The following is a 17792-nucleotide window of genomic DNA, read 5'->3' on the forward strand; positions in this document are numbered from 1 at the left end:
AGTGGGGGGGCTGGAGAAACGGCAGCCTCAAAACTTGGAATTTCGAAACAAAAACTATGGCACTCGTTTGTGCTACGTTTGTGCCGGAATGTACCGCAAAAATTTTCATTTGTACCATTTGCGGTATTAAGTTATAAGGTTTTAAAATGGGTGGGCTGGAGAAGCGGCAGCCTCCTAACTTGGAATTTCGAAACAAAACCTATGGCAATCGTTTATGCTACGTTAGTGCCGGAATGTACCGCAAAAATTTTCGTTTGTACCACTTCCGGTACGCAGTTATAAGGGTTTTGATCTGGAAAAGCGGCAGAGACGGAAGCCTGCAACCTTGGAATTTCGAAACAAAAACTATGCTAATCGTTTGTGCTACGTTTGTGCCGGAATGTACCGCAAAAATTTTCGGTTGTACCACTTCCGGTACGAAATTGTAAGGGTTTTGAAGTGGCGGGCTGGGGAAACGGCAGCCCTCCCCACCTAGGAATTTCAAAGCAAAATTCATGTCAATCGTTTGTGCTACGTTTGTGCCGGAATGTACCGCAAAAATTTTCGTTTGTACCACTTCGGGTATGAAGTTATAAGGTTTTAAAGTGGGGGGCTGGAGAAACGGCAGCATCCAAACTTGGAATTTCGAAACAAAAACTATGCTAATCGTTTGTGCTATGTTTGTGCCTGAATGTACCGCAAAAATTTTTGTTTTTACCACTTCCGGTACGAAGTTATAAGGGTTTCAAAGTCGGTGGGCTGGAGGAACGGCAGCCTCCAACCTTGGAATTTCGAAACAAAACCTATGGCAATCGCTTGTCCTAAGTTTGTGCCGGAATGTACCGCAAAAATTTTTGTTTGTACCACTTCCGGTACGCAGTTATAAGGGTTTTGAAGTGGGGGGCTGGGGAAAGGGCAGTCCCCCACCTAGGAATTTCAAAACAAAACCTATGCCAATCGTTGTGCTACGTTTGTGCCTGAATGTACCGCAAAAATTTTTGTTGGTACCACTTCCGGTACGAAGTTATAAGGGTTTAAATGTGGGGGCTGGGGAAACGGCAGCCCCCCACCTATAAATTTCAAAACAAAACCTATGCCAATCGTTAGCGCCGGAATGTACCGCAAAAATTTTCGTTTGTACCAGTTTCGGTACGAAGTTATAAGGGTTTTAAAGTAGTCGGCTGGAGAAACGGAAACTTCTACCATGGAATTTCGAAACAAAACCTATGCCAATTGTTTGTGCTACGTTTGTATCGGAATGTACCGCAAAAATTTTCGTTTGTACCACTTCCGGTACGAAGTTATAAGGGTTTTGAAGTGGGGGCTGAAAAAACGGCAGCCCCCACCTAAAAATTTCAAAACAAAAACCAAGACAATCGTTTGTGCTACGTTTGTGCCGGAATGTACCGCAAAAATTTTCGTTTGTACCACTTCCGGTATGACGTTATAAGGTTTTAAAATGGGGGGGTGGAGAAGCAACAGCCTCCAAACTTGGAATTTCGAAACAAAACCTATGCCAATCGTTTGTGCTACGTTTGAGCCGGAATGTACCGCAAAAATTTTCGTTTGTACCGCTTCCGGTACGCAGTTATAAGGGTTTTGAAGTGGGTGCTGGGGAAACTTCAGCCCCCCACCTAGGAATTTGAAAACAAAACCTATGCCAATCGTTTGTGCTACGTTTGTGCCGGAATGTACCGCAAAAATTTTCGTTTGTACCACTTCCGGTACGAAGTTATAAGGGTTTTGAACTGGAAGGGCTGCAGAAACGGAAGCCTGCAACCTTGAAATATCGAAACAAAAACTATGCTAATCGTTTGTGCTACGTTTGTGCCGGGATGTACCGCAAAAATTTTCTGTTGTACCACTTCCGGTACGAAATTGTAAGGGTTTTGAAGTGGCGGGCTGGGGAAACGGCAGCCCACCACCTAAAAATTTCAAAACAAAACCTATGCCAATCGTTAGTGCCGGAATGTACCGCAAAAATTTTCGTTTGTACCACTTCCGGTACGAAGCTATAAGGGTTTAGAACTGGAAGGGCTGCAGAAACGGAAGCCTGCAACCTTGAAATTTGGAAACAAAAACTATGCTAATCGTTTGTGCTACGTTTGTGCCGTAATGTACCGCAAAAATCTTCGTTTGTACCACTTCCGGTACGAAATTGTAAGGGATTTGAAGTGGCGGGCTGGGGAAACGGCAGCCCCCCACCTAAAAATTTCAAAACGAAAACCAAGACAATTGTTTGTGCTACGTTTGTGCCGGAATGTACCGCAAAAATTTTCGTTTGTACCACGTCCGGTATGAAGTTATAAGGTTTTAAAATGGGGGGGGGGTGGAGAAGCGGCAGCCTCCAAACTTGGAATTTCGAAACAAAACCTATGCCAATCATTTGTGCTACGTTTGTGCCAGAATGTACCGCAAAAATTTTCGTTTGTACCACTTCCGGTACGCAGTTATAAGGGTTTCGAAGTGGGGGGCTGGGGAAATGGCAGCCCCCCACCTAGGAATAACAAAACAAAACCTATGCCAATCGTTTGTGCTACGTTTGTGCCGTAATGTACCGCAAAAATCTTCGTTTGTACCACTTCCGGTACGAAATTGTAAGGGATTTGAAGTGGCGGGCTGGGGAAACGGCAGCCCACCACCTAAAAATTTCAAAACGAAAACCAAGACAATTGTTTGTGCTGCGTTTGTGCCGGAATGTACCGCAAAAATTTTCGTTTGTACCACGTCCGGTATGAAGTTATAAGGTTTTAAAATGGGGGGGGGGTGGAGAAGCGGCAGCCTCCAAACTTGGAATTTCGAAACAAAACCTATGCCAATCATTTGTGCTACGTTTGTGCCAGAATGTACCGCAAAAATTTTCGTTTGTACCACTTCCGGTACGCAGTTATAAGGGTTTCGAAGTGGGGGGCTGGGGAAATGGCAGCCCCCCACCTAGGAATAACAAAACAAAACCTATGCCAATCGTTTGTGCTACGTTTGTGCCGTAATGTACCGCAAAAATTTTCGTTTGTACCACTTCCGGTGCGAAGCTATAAGGGTTTAGAACTGGAAGGGCTGCAGAAACGGAAGCCTGCAACCTTGAAATTTCGAAACAAAAACTATGCTAATCGTTTGTGCTACGTTTGTGCCGTAATGTACCGCAAAAATCTTCGGTTGTACCACTTCCGGTACGAAATTGTAAGGGATTTGAAGTGGCGGACTGGGGAAACGGCAGCCCCCCACCTAAAAATTTCAAAACAAAACCTATGCCAATCGTTAGCGCCGGAATGTACCGCAAAAATTTTCGTTTGTACCAGTTTCGGTACGAAGTTATAAGGGTTTTAAAGTAGTCGGCTGGAGAAACGGAAACTTCTACCATGGAATTTCGAAACAAAACCTACACTCTTAAAAAAATACCGGAATTTTTACGGTGAAATATATGGCAATCGGGGATGCCATATTTTCACCGGAAATTTTGCAGTAATTTCACCGGAATATTCTAGGAATTTCACCTGAGCTTTAGATATTTCACCGGAAAATTTTAGTCATTTCACCGGAATATTTGCATGAATTTCTCCTCATCTCTAGACATTTCACCGGAAAATTTGCAGTAACTTCACCTGGATAATTCCATGAATTTCACCTTACCTGCAGATATTTTACTGAAACATTTACAGTAATTTCACCGGAATAATTCCATGAATTTCACCTGGACTTTCAAATATTTTAACGGAAATTTTGTAGTAATTTTGCCGGAGTGTAGATATTAATGAAAGAGGAAACAATCATTTTTTTTAACATACCAGATCCTATGTAGATGTGAATTATATACCCCACAAACAGTGAAAAAATAACCGACGGGACCGGAACTCGGACCCGGGACCTCTGGCATACCGTGTCGATGCGTTAACCATTATACCACCCAGCCCGCCTTCCATAACAGCCACTCACTCTCGAGGGCAGTGCTCTCCACTCGAAGCACGTGGGTTATACGAGTCCGAGTGGGAACCACCGATCTCGAGAGTGAGTGGCTTTTCTCGGAGGCGGACGGGGTAGCATAGTGGTTAAAGCATCGGCGCGAGATGCCGGAGATCCCGGGTTTGAGTCTTGGTCTAGTGGGTCAATTTTTCATTCTTTATGCATTATAGAATTCACATCTACAGAGGAACTGGTGTGTTAAAAATATGTTGTTTCCTCTTTCATTAACATCTGTACGAAATCAACCGTCATAGGTACTCAATGTACGGACACAGGCACTGTCCGAGCACAGCAATGGTTCTCTGGTACAACCCATGGTCTGAGTGTAGAGCATCGACCTCGAGAGTGAGTGAATTTTCTGGGAGACGGACTGGATGGCATAGTGGTCAACGCATCGACACGGTATGTCGGAAGTCCCGGGGTCGATTCTCTGTCCAGTTGGTCACTTTTTCACTCTTTGTGCGTTATAGAATTTACGGGAATTATAGCATATACATAACCTAAAGTGCTAGATATTTCACAAAAATGTACAGATATTTCAACGGATATGTTGCATGAATTTCATTTAACAATTTACAGAAACTTCTCCTGGAAAGTTCCGTAAATTCACCAAAACGTTGGACATCTGTTTTCCACAGGCATTTGAAACTGCCTCACAAATTGAGGTGGAAATCATTATGGTTAAAAACTAGATATTTTTATGTGATTTCGTGTTTAGTTTAGAGCAACAAATGAGCATGAGAGTATTTTGCACAGTGATGATTTAATGTATTTATTTATGGTACTCTTCAACAAGCTTTGAAGTTATTGCCGTGTTCATTTAACAAAGAAATATTTTTATCGGTACTACTTAAGAGCCCAATTACACTGATGGCCTTAAGACACATTCTTCCTCGTCAAGTTTGCCAACTTATCGGAGCAGCTACGATGTATAAAGATTGTGTAACTATTATCTGGCAAAAAAAAAAAAAAAAAAGTGCATCAGAGTAGTTAAATACGACGCAATATGACTTAATCGCTTAAATTCTTATAAACTTCAGTTGAGATTTTTCAACATCAAATTCAAGAAAGCACCTCAAGAAAACAATTTTACAGTAAAAAGGGAAAAAATTAATATTAATAAATAATCAATTATTGTGACTATTACTGATAGAGTTACAAGTAAGAATATTTTCAAGTGCACTTTTTCACAAGTATGTTAGGATTACTTTAAATTTTATTTCCTCCTGCAAATTCACACATAATTACTATGACGAAGCACCATATTTTTAACAAAGGATTACACAAATACATCTATAGCACATACTAGACATATTTTCAAAACTACACTAAAATCAAATCAAATAGAAACTTACTCTTTCTCATTAGAAGGGTCCACTGGATCAATAGCGTTATTTCAGGTTTTGGCAGGAGGAACAATATTGTTCACTGACGTAAGAGTTTCAAGTTTTTTTCATTAGAATATTAGTACACAACTTATTAAAAAGCATGTATTTCTCAAACTAAGTGCTAAGTGGGGTGCAATTGTCCCTGCCCTTCCCACATGATGCCTCTGCAGTGAATCTGCAAACATTGAAGACTAAAGCGGTAGGCAAGGAAATGGGTAAAATTATAGTTTAATGGAATCTCGTGATTCTATTCAGTAAAGAAAAACTCTACATGATATGTCGCAAAAGCAAGACGACTCCATATTTTCTTTCACAAAATTGCGGCAAAATACCTAGTCTTGCATTCAGAAATATACAGTAGTTTGTATACAAAAACGTGTATGTATTCACGACACTTTTTCTTTGTAACAGTAATACAACCAGAGTTAAGTCTACATGTACAGAGATCAGAAGAAGGTTTTCAGGGAGAAAGAAATAGGGAGTCATTTGGGAAGGGCAAGGAGGATAATTGTCCTCCTGGATTTGAGAATCATATGCTCTTCAATAAATTGTATACTAAAATACTAATTCAAAACATAAAACTCTTATGTCGATGGACAAATTTACTCCTACCTGGCAAAGTCTGAAATGACGCTACTGAAAAGAAAAAAAAATTGAACAAACTAACAGGACTTAGTAAAAACAAATAAAAACAATATATTTTTAAATCTCTCATCATATTTAATTCTCAAATGATAGTACATGAAATAAAAAAGAAATGATCAGTCTAGTCAATATTCTGTTTATAAACTGGCAGTGAGTTCTTTCATGGAAGTCAAAAATTTGCTACGGAAAATCCTTAGAAGTATCGTATTGCTGTATCTTCTCTCGCTTTCCGCGGATTAATTCAATTTCTGGATTAATTCCAACAAAACACCTGAAATCAGAAACAAATATATTTCGAAGCTGGAGAAAATAGGCAAAACATATTTTTATTTCTTTCAAGCTGTAAATTGAGTTATGTAACTCTGAGCGCGATATCATTCTAAATCGTGTTTCTTTTATCATCATATCATTACATTTTCCTTTCCTGTACGATTTTTTAAGACAAACTCTTCTCTGTTTCATAAACAATACTATGAATTATTCATATACATTTGCGTTAACTATTCTATAAATTTACTTAAGCTTTGATGAACACTAACCATTCTCATTTTGCACTATTTCACATCCGTGAAGCTGGCATAAGAACTGTGGATTAAGATAAATAGAAGTCTTGAAAACAGATTTGGATTTGTGGAAAACGATTAACGATTTCGCACCATAAAAGGTACTGAGAAATAGTGTATTATCATCAGTATTACAGATTTCACCTAATAGTGGTATCAAACACAAGAAATGTGTTTTTCAGTTACAAAGGGAAACCATATATGTCTGGAATACATAGATATGGACAACGTTCATTATCGTACTAAATGAGGGAGAGAACCGAATGAGTAAAACTGTGCATTTCACGAACGTCCAACGTGCTGAGATGGTTGCATGCCACATCTAATGTGTAACTGGTTCAGGATACTTAAGCTCTTGAAAAAAAAAAAAAAAAAAAGGCGTCACTTAGGTTGTTGCAGTGAAAAGGAAAAGTGGTGCGACGTTCCTGAACACAAAAGCAGCGAGGACGACCTCACATTTTGGCCTCCAGAACTGTAGAGCGTTTAAGTAGATTGTTCTGTGGAAATGTAATCATCCATCGCCCCGCTCACAGTGTATCAGGTTCTATTCACCGTAAGTGTTCGACACAAGATGTGGAAACTTAGGTCTTATGGCCAAGTAGCTACCCATGAGTAATTTTACTACGACAAACGTTGTGAAGCCACTTTACTTGGTGTATGGAGCGACGTCACTGGAACACGCAACAAGAGAGAATCGTTATTAACTGGAACTAATCTTGTATACGTCAGTCATATAGTAAATGCCGAAATTTTCGATAGGAACTCCCGTCTTCATTAAAACACCAACCACTTAACATATTATCCACCCTTGAAGTACAGAGATATCAAAATAAAGACGTTCCTTCCAATAATAGAAATATGTATAAATAACTTAATATTATCAGCAACAAAAGCTTTAAATTCCTTTCTTCTTTCGTTTTAATAAAACGAACACATTTACAAAACTCCCATTATGAAACTTTTCTTAATATTTTAATCTTCCTCTTATGAATAACGTGATGCATTCAGTATATTTTCTATTGCTAATTGCCTTGCCATAAGTCTTGAAAAACTAATACTTCATATTTTATCGTACTTTTAACAGTTGTTTTACACAAAATATTAACTCGAATTCCTATACAATAACATTCCCTATACATTTATCCATATGCTGGTAAAATATCCATACACCTGTGAGTCTATATATTTTTTTTTTTTTTTAGACTAAGTTGTTAGCTGGTAATATAACAAAATAAATAAAAATAAAACACTAACTACACCCTCTTTAGCCTGTAAGCTAATTTTTAATAAGTTGTTGCAGATTTAGTTAAGGTGAGTTTTCGCAACAAAATTATAAATATGTCCGCAAATAATGTTGTGTAAAAATAAACCTGTTTTGTACCATACAATCTTCAGACTTTAAAGTTTGTGCTCGAGATGACAGTTGATTATTTTAACTCGTTTGTTGTTCAAGTGGCCTTTGTCGAGATTCAAACTAGGTTGTTCATTCTTGTACAAAACTATTCATAAACATTCCTCTTAATGAACGAATTTGTTCTGTGTAGCACTTTAATAATCATTGACCTGTGTTTGAACGAATGAAGATGTTGTGACAAATCTGAAAGTCATCATCCTCTTTATCGAATCTGGAATACTCTTTGACCTTAGTGGCTATAGGCCTTTTTGTCATATGTATGAAGAACTCTGTTAATACATGTACATTATGAATAATTGTTATCTGGAACTTCAACTATGAAGTCTATGGATTGAATGGTACAACACAGGTTTATTTTCACATCACATTAGTTCAATTTCGATGCAATAACTTACTAAACTGAACCTGGAACAACTTAATAAGCTCAACCTACTGATTAAAAAAATGTGATTGGTTAGTTGGAGTCTTAATTGCTTTAGGGTACCGCGGTGGCTCAGTGGCAGAGCTTTCACATCTAGTACGTGGGGTCCTTGGATCGATCCCAGCTCGCGGAAAGTGAGTTTTCTGTTAGACAAACACCGTGTGGGTGGGTTTTCTCGGAGTTCTGCCGTTTTCTCCCACTTTCTTCATTCCACAACTTCTTTCATTTCTCCTCATCACCGTCTTCTTTAGCCTAGCCGGCATAACCATGGGATGTAAAACTCAAAGATTTCATTTCACTTACTTTTATTTATTTGTTGACTCCTTTGTTCAAATATCAGCAAACGACTTCGTTTTATTTCATAAAATTATAGGCAGAAGTATGGATAAATTATTGCATACGTATTCTGCAGAAGGCACGCGCACTGATTATTCGGCTACCCGGAAGCTCTGTTTTAATATTACAATTTATTTTTGTTTTACGTTACACACACAAACACACGCACACACACACACACACACACACACATATATATATATATATATATATATATATCAACTTCCTGCAATATTTATTTCTTCTAATCTTAAAAATTTGAAGTGGGATCTACTAATGTTAAGACATCGTTCTTATAAAAGCGAAACATCTCACTACTGAATCAGGGTCAATTATATAAACGCACTAAGCAACGCTATACTGTAGAATCAAGATAGATGATAGTTAAAAATAATGGACTTTGATGCTTGCCTTATCTAATATTTCGGCACATATTAGCTCTCTTCAGCGAAAAGTTGTTTATAATGAAACCCTTGAATAAGTGCATAAATAAGTATATCATTAATATATGGTATGAATGTGTGGTGTTTGGTGAGCAAAATAATAATAATAATACTAATAATAATACTAATACTAATACTAATACTAATACTAATACTAATACTAATACTAATACTAATAATAATAATAATAATAATAATAATAATAATAATAATAAAGAATGTAAGAAAATATCGCTACAGCATTAGGAATGATTTCAACTTACAGCGTACAGACCGTAATGAAGACAGGAGGATCATAATGTAGCAATTAGTAAACCGAGGTTTTATGTTGACGCAGAGCAAATGGTAACAACTGTCAAGGAGCCACACCATACATTGTTTCATAATAAGGAAAGAAAAAAAAAAGTTATCAAAGATGTAGTTCAGTTCAGTATGAGCTGTAAATATTGTAAATAATGTATTCATTTTTATGGATAAATTGCCAATCTTTCCATATTATTTGAAATTTTCAGTATCTCATGATTTTAAAAATTATTCCTTTATAAATACCTAAAGACAAGCATATTTTTTAAAAAATTCCGTATTTCATATATCATAGAAAATTATTTGTTAAAGTTCAAGAGTTTTATTCAAAATGAACACTACCATGCAATAAATTAAGCTTATATTAAGTTTAAGAATAAGAATTGAAGAGTAATTATTTATTGATAGGTTGTGCCACGCAAAATTTATGAGATAACTATACATTGGAACATTGAAAATAAGCATGAAATACTTTACATTAAAGAGAGTTTAATTCTTGCTAAATAACAACGATAACTATAAAAAGCAATAATTATTGTATAAAGCAAATGAAATTGGTGTGTCTTAGCCAGCAACTCAATATGCTGATTAATATGTCCGGTAAATTTTGAATGTTCAGCAAAGCAGTGTATTAAATTGAAAACTTCTTACAAAAAAAGTATGTTTACAGGGCTACTGTAAAATTTGTAACCTTAATTCCCCTGGCCTTCTTACTTACCTTTTTTCCCTAACAATCAACTGTTAGCGAAAGGCACGAAAGCGAAGTCATATTCCGATCTCCACTATTTTCATTAGCTGGTTAAAATGTATAACGAAGCATCCAAAGAGAATTTCGAGTTAAGTGCGTGAGAGTAGGACCTGAAATATGAAAAATACGTAAATTTTAAAGGAAAGACATAGTATTTTTTAAAAAAATTCACGCTAGATAGTTTAATGTAATATTTTCAGACGTGAAAATCTGCGTGCTGTTGGTACTATTTTCAGTGGATGCATGCTGACATGAGACATTAGGGTATAATGAGGAAATTAGTTCGGCGTATTCAAAAATGGCAACTCTGTGTTCGATTTCGATTTTGAGTGTTATAAGAATTTGTATTATGAAGAAAAGAGTTATTATATTTTGTGGACCGGTACGTATTATTGAAATTGAGCAGAAAATATGACCAACGTAGGAAAACATTGAAAATAAAGAAATGTAGAAACAATTATACGTATATTCAAATGTGTTAATGATGTGAGAAAAGTGAGCACATGAAAGGTTATCAGAGGAATTCAAGTTCTCTACCACAAACCAGTTAGTTGTTTATAGTTTCCTAAGTGCATTGTACAAATCGTAAAGGTAAGTAATCGCGTGTTAAGAAACTAACCTAATTTATCTAAGTGCTTTCAACGACATCCTTGTTTACGCGAATACCTACCATCGCTGACACGCCTGCTACCTACGCACGCACCCCTTGCTACCGCTCGGGCTGCCCTGTCCTGACTCTATTACATGGCATTCGTGCGTTTAGTGGCCACCAAGCACAGGTTACTGCAGTTTTATAGCATATATCCGGACGCAGTATTTACAAACAAACGATGAGGTCCTCTTAAAGTGAATGCGCACCAAGAAACAATTTCTAAGGTAGTGACAGTGAATTTCTTGATAAATAATAAAATTTTAACGTTTCTAGGTCTGAAAATACTGGAGCTACTATACGGCACAAAGGTCCAATTTTTTTCTTGCACTTAAATTGACGGCACACATTACTACTTGCACTAGAACAGTTCCGAACGTACTTTTCCTTATGGGATGTTGCATAATATGTGACTTCAACGTCAGTGCACTATTTGTACACTGAACGTGGGATCAAACTTTGGATGCAAAAAAAAAACAAGGTGCTTCACCGGCTAAAACTTTACACATAATATGATCATGAAATACTAAAAGAAACTTGAACTCCAATCCGTAAAATATAGGCAATAAGAACCTTATAAATATACTTAAAATAATAGTAATAAATGTACTCACCTATAATGTAAATGAAGAAAACGTGTGATCAACAGTTTCTAACGTTGGAATACACACAACACGAACAATCCCATTACTGGTGAGATCTTTTTTTTCTTAAATGCTGCAGTTGCGGAAATAACTTTCATTTGTCATAATAGTATCTTACAACAGTGTCTGCAACCACTCAATATAAAGCTAAAACTATTTAATAATTCTTCAAATTATTTTACGATTAAACCAGAAGAAATAATGAAAAACATCTTTGAATGTTATTTTCTTTCGTATAACTTAATACTCATTCTATTATTCGAAATATGATAACAACTTCAAAGTTCAACCAACTCGAAAGAGCTTTTGTCAAATGTTGGATACACTGTTCAAAATTTACTGAAATTTCACCTGAAATGTCAATTCTGGTAAAAGACCTGTAAACTTAACGGTAAATTTTCTGCGAAACCACCTGAATTTTTAAGAGTGTATGCCAATTGTTTGTGCTACGTTTGATTCGGAATGTACCGCAAAAATTTTCGTTTGTACCACTTCCGGTACGAAGTTATAAGGGTTTTGAAGTGGGGGCTGAAAAAACGGCAGCCCCCACCTAAAAATTTCAAAACAAAAACCAAGACAATCGTTTGTGCTACGTTTGTGCCGGAATGTACCGCAAAAATTTTCGTTTGTACCACTTGCGGTATTAAGTTATAAGGTTTTAAAATGGGTGGGCTGGAGAAGCGGCAGCCTCCTAACTTGGAATTTCGAAACAGAACCTATGGCAATCGTTTATGCTACGTTTGTGCCGGAATGTACCGCAAAAATTTTCGTTTGTACCACTTCCGGTACGCAGTTATAAGGGTTTTGAAGTGGGGGGCTGGGGAAACGGCAGCCCCCCACCTAGGAATTTCAAAACATAACCTATGGCAATCGTTTGTGCTACGTTTGTGCCGGAATGTACCGCAAAAATTTTCGTTTGTACCACTTCCGGTTCGAAGTTATAAGGGTTTTGAACTGGAAGGGCGGCAGAGACGGAAGCCTGCAACCTTGGAATTTCGAAACAAAAACTATGCTAATCGTTTGTGCTACGTTTGTGCCGGAATGTACAGCAAAAATTTTCGGTTGTACCACTTCCGGTACGAAATTGTAAGGGTTTGGAAGTGGCGGGCTGGGGAAACGGCAGCCCACCACCTAAAAATTTCAAAACAAAACCTATGCCAATCGTAAGTGCCGGAATGTACCGCAAAAATTTTCGTTTGTACCACTTTCGGTACGAAGTTATAAGGGTTTTAAAGTGGTTGACTGGAGAAACGGAAACTCCTACCATGGAATTTCGAAACAAAACCTATGCCAATTGTTTGTGCTACGTTTGTGCCAAAATGTACCGCAAAAATTTTCGTTTGTACCACTTCCGGTACGAAGTTATAAGGGTTTTGAAATGGGGGCTGAGGAAACGGCAGCCCCCCACCTAATAATTTCAAAACGAAAACCAAGACAATTGTTTGTGCTACGTTTGTGCCGGAATGTACCGCAAAAATTTTCGTTTGTACCACTTCCGGTATGAAGTTATAGGGTTTTAAAATGGGGGGGTGGAGAAGCGGCAGCCTCCAAACTTGGAATTTCGAAACAAAACCTATGCCAATCATTTGTGCTACGTTTCTGCCGGAATGTACCGCAAAAATTTTCGTTTGTACCACTTCCGGTACGCAGTTATAAGGGTTTCGAAGTGGGAGGCTGGGGAAACGGCAGCCCCCCACCTAGGAATTTCAAAACAAAACCTATGCCAATCGTTTGTGCTACGTTTGTGCCGGAATGTACCGCAAAAATTTTCGTTTGTACCACTTCGGGTATGAAGTTATAAGGTTTTAAAGTGGGGGGCTGGAGAAACGGCAGCATCCAAACTTGGAATTTCGCAACAAAAACTATGCTAATCGTTTGTGCTATGTTTGTGCCGGAATGTACCGCAAAAATTTTTGTTTGTACCACTTCTGGTACGCAGTTATAAGGATTTTGAAGTGGGGGGCTGGGGAAAGGGCAGTCCCCCACCTAGGAATTTCAAAACAAAACCTATGCCAATCGTTTGTGCTACGTTTGTGCCTGAATGTACCGCAAAAATTTTTGTTTTTACCACTTCCGGTACGAAGTTATAAGTTTTTAAATGTGGGCGCTGGGGACACGGCAGCCCCCCACCTAAAAATTTCAAAACAAAACCTATGGAAATCGTTAGCGCCGGAATGTACCGGAAAAATTTTCGTTTGTGCCAGTTTCGGTACGAAGTTATAAGGGTTTTAAAGTAGTTGGCTGGAGAAACGGAAACTCCTACCATGGAATTTCGAAACAAAACCTATGCCAATTATTGTGCTACGTTTGTGTCGGAATGTACCGCAAAAATTTTCGTTTGTACCACTTCCGGTACGAAGTTATAAGGGTTTTAAAGTGGTTGGCTGGAGAAACGGAAACTCCTACCATGGAATTTCGAAACAAAACTTATGCCAATTGTTTGTGCTACGTTTGTGCCAAAATGTACCGCAAAAATTTTCGTTTGTACCACTTCTGGTACGAAGGTATAAGGGTTTTGAAATGGGGGCTGAGGAAACGGCAGCCCCCCACCTAATAATTTCGAAACAAAACCTATGCCAATCATTTGTGCTACGTTTCTGCCGGAATGTACCGCAAAAATTTTCGTTTGTACCACTTCCGGTACGCAGTTATAAGGGTTTCGAAGTGGGAGGCTGGGGAAACGGCAGCCCCCCACCTAGGAATTTCAAAACAAAACCTATGCCAATCGTTTGTGCTACGTTTGTGCCGGAATGTACCGCAAAAATTTTCGTTTATACCACTTCGGGTATGAAGTTATAAGGTTTTAAAGTGGGGGGCTGGAGAAACGGCAGCATCCAAACTTGGAATTTCGCAACAAAAACTATGCTAATCGTTTGTGCTATGTTTGTGCCGGAATGTACCGCAAAAATTTTTGTTTGTACCACTTCCGGTACGCAGTTATAAGGATTTTGAAGTGGGGGGCTGGGGAAAGGGCAGTCCCCCACCTAGGAATTTCAAAACAAAACCTATGCCAATCGTTTGTGCTACGTTTGTGCCTGAATGTACCGCAAAAATTTTTGTTTTTACCACTTCCGGTACGAAGTTATAAGTTTTTAAATGTGGGCGCTGGGGAAACGGCAGCCCCCCACCTAAAAATTTCAAAACAAAACCTATGGAAATCGTTAGCGCCGGAATGTACCGGAAAAATTTTCGTTTGTGCCAGTTTCGGTACGAAGTTATAAGGGTTTTAAAGTAGTTGGCTGGAGAAACGGAAACTCCTACCACGGAATTTCGAAACAAAACTTATGCCAATTATTGTGCTACGTTTGTGTCGGAATGTACCGCAAAAATTTTCGTTTGTACCACTTCCGGTACGAAGTTATAAGGGTTTTAAAGTGGTTGGCTGGAGAAACGGAAACTCCTACCATGGAATTTCGAAACAAAACCTATGCCAATTGTTTGTGCTACGTTTGTGCCAAAATGTACCGCAAAAATTTTCTTTTGTACCACTTCCGGTATGAAGTTATAAGGTTTTAAAATGGGGGGTGGAGAAGCGGCAGCCTCCAAACTTGGAATTTCGAAACAAAACCTATGCCAATCATTTGTGCTACGTTTGTGCCGGAATGTACAGCAAAAATTTTCGTTTGTACCACTTCCGGTACGCAGTTATAAGGGTTTCGAAGTGGGGGGCTGGGGAAACGGCAGCCCCCCACCTAGGAATTTGAAAACAAAACCTATGCCAATCGTTTGTGCTACGTTTGTGCCGTAATGTGCCGCAAAAATTCTCGTTTGTACCACTTCCGGTACTAAGCTATAAGGGTTTAGAACTGGAAGGGCTGCAGAAACGAAAGCCTGCAACCTTGAAATTTCGAAACAAAAACTATGCTAATCGTTTGTGCTACGTTTGTGCCGGAATGTACCGCAAAAATTTTCGGTTGTACCACTTCCGGTACGAAGTTATAAGGGTTTTAAAGTGGGGGGGCTGGAGAAGCGGCAGCCTCCAAACTTGGAATTTCGAAACAAAAGCTATGCCAATCGTTTGTGCTACGTTTGTGCCGGAATGTACCGTAAACATTTTCGTTTGTACCACTTCCGGTACGAAGTTATAAGGGTTTTAAAGTGGGGGGGCTGGAGAAGCGGCAGCCTCCAAACTTGGAATTTCGAAACAAAAGCTAGGCCAATCGTTTGTGCTACGTTTGTGCCGGAATGTACCGCAAAAATTTTCGTTTGTACCACTTCGGGTATGGAGTCATAAGGTTTTAAAGTGGGGGGGCTGGAGAAGCGGCAGCCTCCAAACTTGGAATTTCGAAACAAATGCTATGCCAATCGTTTGTGCTACGTTTGTGCCGGAATGTATCGCAAAAATTTTCGGTTGTACCACTTCCGGTACGAAATTTTAAGGGTTTTGAAGTGGGGGCTAGGGAAACGGCAGCCCTCCCCACCTAGGAATTTCAAAGCAAAATTTATGTCAATCGTTTGTGCTACGTTTGTGCCGGAATGTACCGCAAAAATTTTCATTTGTACCACTTCGGGTATGAAGTTATAAGGTTTTAAAGTGGGGGGCTGGAGAAACGGCAGCATCCAAACTTGGAATTTCGAAACAAAAACTATGCTTATCGTTTGTGCTATGTTTGTGCCATAATGTACCGCAAAAATTTTTGTTTTTACCACTTCCGGTACGAAGTTATAAGGGTTTCAAAGTCGGAGGGCTGGAGGAACGGCAGCCTAGAACCTTGGAATTTCGAAACAAAACCTATGGATATCGCTTGTGCTACGTTTGTGCCGGAATGTACCGCAAAAATTTTTGTTTGTACCACTTCCGGTACGCAGTTATAAGGGTTTTGAAGTGGGGGCTGGGGAAAGGGCAGTCCCCCACCTAGGAATTTCAAAACAAAACCTATGCCAATCGTTTGTTCTACGTTTGTGCCTGAATGTACCGCAAAAATTTTTGTTTGTACCATTTCCGGTACGAAGTTATAAGGGTTTAAATGTGGGGGCTGGGGAAACGGCAGCCTCCCACCTAAAAATTTCAAAACAAAACCTATGCCAATCGTTAGCGCCGGAATGTACCGCAAAAATTTTCGTTTGTACCAGTTTCGGTACGAAGTTATAAGGGTTTTAAAGTAGTTGGCTGGAGAAACGGAAACTCCTACCATGGAATTTCGAAACAAAACCTATGCCAATTGTTTGTGCTACGTTTGTGTCGGAATGTACCGCAAAAATTTTCGTTTGTACCACTTCCGGTACAAAGTTATAAGAGTTTTGAAGTGGGGGCTGAAAAACGGCAGCCCCCACCTAAAAATTTCAAAACAAAAACCAAGACAATCGTTTGTGCTACGTTTGTGCCGGAATGTACCGCAAAAATTTTCGTTTGTACCACTTCCGGTATGAAGTTATAAGGTTTTAAATTGGGGGCGGGGGGAGAAGCGGCAGCCTCCAAACTTGGAATTTCGAAACAAAACCTATGCCAATCGTTTGTGCTACGTTTGTGCCGGAATGTACCGCAAAAATTTTCGTTTGTACCACTTCCGGTACGCAGTTATAAGGGTTTTGAAGTGGGTGCTGGGGAAACGGCAGCTCCCACCTAGGAATTTGAAAACAAAACCTATGCCAATCGTTTGTGCTACGTTTGTGCCGGAATGTACCGCAAAAATTTTCGTTTGTACCACTTCCGGTACGAAGTTATAAAGGTTTTGAACTGGAAGGGCTGCAGAAACGGAAGCCTGCAACCTTGAAATTTCGAAACAAAAACTATGCTAATCGTTTGTGCTACGTTTGTGCCGGGATGTACTGCAAAAATTTTCTGTTGTACCACTTTCGGTACGAAATTGTAAGGGTTTTGAAGTGGCGGACTGGGGAAACGGCAGCCCACCACCTAAAAATTTCAAAACAAAACCTATGCCAATCGTTAGTGCCGGAATGTACCGCAAAAATTTTCGTTTGTACCCCTTCCGGTACGAAGTTATAAGGGTTTAAATGTGGGGGCTGGGGAAACGGCAGCCCCCCACCTAAAAATTTCAAAACAAAACCTATGCCAATCGTTAGCGCCGGAATGTACCGCAAAAATTTTCGTTTGTACCAGTTTCGGTACGAAGTTATAAGGGTTTTAAAGTGGTTGGCTGGAGAAACGGAAACTCCTACCGTGGAATTTCGAAACAAAACCTATGCCAATTGTTTGTGCTACGTTTGTGCCAAAATGTACCGCAAAAATTTTCGTTTGTACCACTTCCGGTACGAAGTTATAAGGGTTTAGAAATGGGGGCTGAGGAAACGGCAGCCCCACACCTAATAATTTCAAAACGAAAACCAAGACAATTGTT

The 17792-nt window shown here is 39.0% G+C and overlaps 1 long non-coding RNA gene across 1 annotated transcript; it reads right to left on the reverse strand.

Moving 5' to 3' along the window:
- Positions 1–6026: 6026 nt before the first annotated feature.
- Positions 6027–11618, reverse strand: LOC145665755 (uncharacterized). The gene is made up of 3 exons (XR_014127638.1): positions 11464–11618; positions 10171–10310; positions 6027–6243 (listed from the first exon to the last, which is right to left on the reverse strand). It is a non-coding gene; the product is annotated as an uncharacterized LOC145665755 (long non-coding RNA).
- Positions 11619–17792: the final 6174 nt, after the last annotated feature.

This window comes from Thermobia domestica, chromosome 12 (assembly GCF_964235325.1).
Source record: "Thermobia domestica chromosome 12, izTheDome1.hap1.1, whole genome shotgun sequence".
Lineage (NCBI taxonomy): Eukaryota > Metazoa > Arthropoda > Insecta > Zygentoma > Lepismatidae > Thermobia > Thermobia domestica.